The 5,608-nt window shown below is 40.7% G+C and overlaps 1 non-coding gene across 1 annotated transcript; it reads left to right on the top strand.

Annotated features, from left to right (window-relative positions):
* The first annotated feature begins 4,264 nt into the window (after positions 1-4,264).
* TRNAH-GUG lies at positions 4,265-4,336 on the top strand. Its single transcript has one exon. It is a non-coding gene; the product is annotated as a tRNA-His (tRNA).
* The last annotated feature ends 1,272 nt before the right edge of the window (positions 4,337-5,608 follow it).

Below are 5,608 nucleotides of genomic sequence, written 5' to 3'. Positions count from 1 at the left end.
TGTGCCAAAGGCTTGTTGAAATGACAGACTGCTAAGCAGAAAGAGTAGCAGGTTCACCCTTTCCTTGGGAGGTGAACTCTGGGCTCTGGTGAGGACTGCCCCTGCCATGCACCAAATGGGAGCCTTGCTGGGTGCCTCAGTCATGTTACACATGTGGCTCTGTGAGGCTTGTGCAGGGGAGCAGGAGGGGAGTGTTCCCTACAGGTTGGAGCAGGGGAGTGCACCCCTCCTTTGGGAAGCCCAATGGATCTCAGTCCAGGTGTGCCCACTGCTAGAGCGGAAGTGGTAAGGCTGGGCCAAAGGTAGTCAGCAACCATCGCACCAGAGACTGTTCAAATGTCCTGCATGTAAGCAGCAGTAACACATCTATGTTTTACAGTTGTAAAATACCATATAACCAGGGTTGTCCATATGCATCACACCCGTACCTTAGGCTGTGCAAATAAGGGCACCAGTCCAAAGCAGTAGAGAAAGCCTGCAGATGCTGGCCTGAATGTTTTGCAGTACTTAAATGTAACTTTGTTTCCCTTCATTTTCCTGTTTATTAAAAATACAGTCAGCGAAGACAGAAACTGTGAATACTAGGTAGATTTACTCTGCAGTGAAAACTATGTAGATAAACTATGTCATTCCCCTTTCCTTGCAAGGGTATTATGTATTGCTCTTTAGACAATCTCAGAACTCAGCTGTGCGTTATTTTGTCAAAGCAGCTTCTCTGATTTGGGTGATGATTGTACATAAGGATAGCATCTTACCAATGCTATTAAAATTTTCATTGAATGCCCTTATTATTGTTGCATCAGAAGCTCTTTAATCCTTTGTATTTTTAATAGGAAAGAGCCTGCAGCCTTTTTTTTTTTTTCAGCCTGTAATAAATTCTGTTTTATTTTCAGTGAGATAAATCAACTGCATGCGTGTGTGTGGGTATGAGGTTTCTTGCCTGGAGGCACCCATGAGCAAAATGCCAGGCACAGAAAATGCCAGTGGAATTCTGTTTCTAATAGAAAAGAACAGTGCTTATGGATACATTTTCTCTTGTACATCCCATAATGTTTTGCTATGATGAGTGCCTACGGTACAAAGAGAAATAACCTTTTAAAAATGCTTATTCAAGATCCTGCTGCAAACTGGTGACAGTTTAAACTAAGTAGTTCAAAGACAGTATTAAGCTAATTTTGGGCTTTGACCTACCACCTATATTTTCTGTCATGTGGTCAGAATAGACAGTTGAACCATAAGAATTACTCTGAGAGTCATGGAGATTAAGGTTCTCATTCAATATAAAACAAAGATATAATCTCTCTGATTTTAAGATTATAAAACATATCCATTTTTGGTCAAGCAAGTGTGAAGCAGATCCAAAAAAAAAAAAAAAAAAAAAAAAAAAACAAACAAACAAATGTATGTAATAGAACTAGGCAGAAGAGAGATCGGATCAGGGTCTCCTGGTTTCTACATGGATGTCTTGGGCTAATTGGTTTTGAGTGTGGAGGTAGCACGTCTGTCTCAGGGTTCACAGAGTCACAGAATGATTAAGGTTGCAAGAGACATCTGCAGGCTGTCTGGTCCAATGCCCTTGCTCAACCAGGGACACCTAAAGCAGGTTGCCCACGACCATGTCCAGGCAACTTTTGGTGTCCAAGGAGGAAGACTCCATTACATCTTCAGGCAACCTGTTACAGTTTTCAGTCACCTTGCACAGCAAAGTTCTTCCTGATGTTCAGATGGAACCTCCTGTGTTCCAGTTTGTGCCCATTGCCTCTCATTCCAGCACTGGACACTACTGAAAAGAGTCTGTCTTCTTTGCATCCTCCCCTTGGGTATGTGTTGGGAGTGGTCACTGATAAGAGCCCTCCTAAATCTCATCTTCTCCAGGCTGAACAGTCCCAGCTCTCAGCCTCTCCTCAGAGGAGATGTGCTCCAATCCTCTAGATCATCTTAGTGGCCCTCTGTTGGGCTCTTTTCAGTACATCCATGTTCCTCTTGTAACAGGGAGCCCCGAACTGAGCACAGTACTCCAGGATGTCATCTCTTGACCTGCTGGTGATACTTAGTCTAATGCATCCCAGAATACCGTTAGCCTTCTCACTAGCAAGGGCATGTGGCTGACTCATGTTCAACCTGGTGTCCACTGAGACCCTCAGCTCCTTTTCTGCAGAGCTGCTTTGCAGCTGAGTGATCTGCAGCATGTACCAGGGCCTGGGGTTGTTCCTCCCCAGGTGCATGACCCTGTACTTCTCGTTGTTGAACTTCATCGGATTCATGAAGCCCACCTCCACAGCCTGTCAAGGATGGATGGCTGCGATGCCCTCTGGTGAGTCAGCCACTCCCAACAGTTCTGTGTTACTTGTGAATTTACTGAGGGTGTTTTTCTATCATATGTTACTTTGGCGCAGCTAATTCTCTTCAAAGACAACATAAACTCATCATATGGCCTTATGCTGAGGGGACTGAGCTTAAACACAGGTGAGCAGGCTGGAGGCTGGTCCCCTGCTTATGCTAACGGCTAGTGGAAGAGGTTAGACTGGAGATAGTGGGAGACATCCTTACATTGACTAATAATCTGATAGGTAAAAAATGCCCTTGAGATGTGATAGGGAGAGACAGAGATGTTTTTTTATCTGCTGCAAATCCTTGTATTCCAGATCTTCTCATACAGCTGTTGACTTCCTTTTTTTTTTTTTTTTTTTTTTTTTTTTTTTTTTTTTGAGGTGGGGGCGGTTAGGGAGAATAGGGTGGTTTTCTGATTTTATTTTATTTTTTTTTTCTTTTGACCAGAGATTTAATTCTGGACAAGACAAATGTTTTGTCCAAAGCTTGTATCTTAACAGAAAAAAAGTCCTTGTTTTGAAAGATTATTATTTTTAGACACACACACAAAAAAAAGTCAAACAACAAAAAATTTAATACAAAAAAATCAGTAGATACTTAGAATGTCTTCTCAGCTGGGTGTATAAAAAGTTCACTTCTGTCTTCTGAGCATAATTAAAAGCAGCATGGATGGGCACTGGGAAAGAGAATCACTGGGATGACAAGACAGCACAGGTACTGCACTAGACATGCTCATGTGTACTAACAATCTTTTTGGGGTAAAGAAAAATAATTGTAAACAATGGCATGATGCATAAAGACAGGGTGGAAAGCAGTAACAATGTAGTACAACTATTGAAACAATCATTTGTTACCTTGTGTTTACTCCTTGTTACATCATCTCAAAGGATTATGGACTGATCTTAAGCTTCAATGGTTTATGGATGTGATTGACAATTAATTTTTTATAACCTATATTTTATTCCCGTATGTATATAGGTCTCAGATAAAAATAGTGTATGAGATAACTTCAATTTAGAAAGCAGCCTAGAAAGCACTGCAGAACATGTAACCAGTAATGGCAAGATACTGGGGAAAAAAAAGAAAAAAAAAAAAGTTATTTAAGGTCTTGCATATGGAAATGAAGTAAATATGCTACAAACTCTAGTTCCACAAGTCTAAGAAAATTCACAGGAGTTACTACTGAATCATTTTTGTTCCAGGTCTGTTCCAACTGCTCACATGTACAATGCCATCTTCCAAATACGCATAAACTCACGTGCAGATGAGGATGAGATTGTATTGTCCTGTTCACTATAAAGACCCTGTGAGCTGATTTCAGCTCTTGTCTACTACCCTTTTTTCTGAACTGCCGTTTTCCATGTTTTTCAGTGATTTTTATTTTTTAATGAAAATGTGCAGTAATAGAGAACATTTGGTACACTCTTCTGATAGTGGCTATTTAATTTCTTGATGGATAGATGCTGAGTTCTCACTCCCCTCAGACTTCATCTGTAGTATTCCTTCCATAGCAGTTAATACATATCCTGGAAATGGTGCTTTTTGTGTTGTTTGCTTGTTACAGAAGCAAAGAAGAGAATGTCCATAAATACGAGCACTTATGTTAGAATGAATGATGCTCCATTTGACTCAACAAGTACAGTTTTCAATTAGGTAGGTCCTGTCCTTTTGCCAAAATCTAGCTGTACAACGTATTGGCAGACTTCTCTGGTATTTGCTTTCCCCAACACTGATAAAATAGGAGAAAAATGTTCTTACTGAAAGATTTGGGAGACAGAAGAGTGGTTGTTTTAACTCTCCTGAGCCTGTTTTTAGGCATTCAGAATCCGCTGGTGCTAAAACTTAGTGCAAACTGTAGGTGGCACCATTTGTATAAATTTTGTAGACTACTAGGGAAAAAAAGTTCCCCCTTTGTAGAATTTCCTGGTAGCTTGCCGTGATCGTATAGTGGTTAGTACTCTGCGTTGTGGCCGCAGCAACCTCGGTTCAAATCCGAGTCACGGCAATGAAGGGTGTACTTTTTGGAGAGATGTAACTAGAGACTGCATATTAAAAATTATCTATTAATGATGTCTAATAGTAAGATGGGAAAGCAACCAGAGGCTCTGTAGTTGTTTTGCTAAAATAATATGACACAAATATTATTTTACTAATCCAGTTGCCAAGTGTGATTTTTTTAGAATTATTTATTCAAATGTTGGTGGATACTGTGATAAACATTGTGGCATAGTGAGCATGTAATTTCTACTCATTGCATCTACTTAAGACCTGGACTGAGCAATGATGTCTGTCTGGTTTTCATCTTTGCTAGTTTTATACAGTAACACAAAAGCCTGAATTGCTTGGAAATAGGACAGTGGTAGATGTGGAAACCCTGCTTACCTAGCCATGGACTGCTGTTACGAGGTTTTTGCTGGTGACAGACAAGAGGAACCATCATCTATCAGTGATTCCAGTGGTTCTCTTTGGATTTCCCTCATTGCTCTGCATCACTGAATAATGTGGGCTCAGGTTCTTTGAATGAAGACTGTTAAAATGACCACATGAGTTTTACAAATTATTTACTGCAACTAAAGGCAATTTGTGTAGTAAATGACAAAATGACAACAAAATTACATAGCTGGTAACAACTGGATTAATAAAGGCCCACTACTATGGAGTTTATCAAATTATTTGCATGCCACTGAGTGGAGTTTCTGATAGGTGGTTCTTTAATTTTATAAGGAGTTAAGCCAAGAGCAAGAACAGTTTTCTCCTGTTATTGCATTTGCATTTGGTGGGACATGAGTTCTCTGCATAATGCACTGTGCCTTGACCAGTCTCTGATGGATTCAAGCTTCCAAGATGGGCCCAGGTCTCACAAAGCATGAATGACAGGTGCTCATCTCTCTGGAACCAAGGAGAAGCTTTCCTTGTCCTCTAACCTGTTGAGGAAATGAAAGAAAAAATTCTTTGCACCTATATCAGGAAAAATACAGAAGCTCCATAAGCCTGCTGGCTTGGGAGAGCACCTCATCTCTGGAGGCTGGAGGCTGAGGTGTCCCAGTTGTGGCTAGTGACTCTTGGCATCTTCTGACCTCCCCCAGGCTCAAGACAGCTCCTTCTGGTATGTTTTAGGGTATCTGATAGTGTTCCTCTGATTGGCCTCAGACTTCCTGTCTAAACATCACTCAGTCTTTTAGGAACATATCAGAACAATTACCTCTCAATTTCTTGGTCTAATTGACAGGACGGATGTGACTGATTTTCCAAAAGAAAGCAATTTAGAAACATGCTC

This window comes from Aythya fuligula, chromosome Z, assembly GCF_009819795.1.
Source record: "Aythya fuligula isolate bAytFul2 chromosome Z, bAytFul2.pri, whole genome shotgun sequence".
Taxonomy (NCBI): Eukaryota; Metazoa; Chordata; class Aves; order Anseriformes; family Anatidae; genus Aythya; species Aythya fuligula.
The sequence above is the reverse complement of the archived record's forward strand: the minus strand, read 5'-3'. Positions and strand labels throughout refer to the sequence as shown.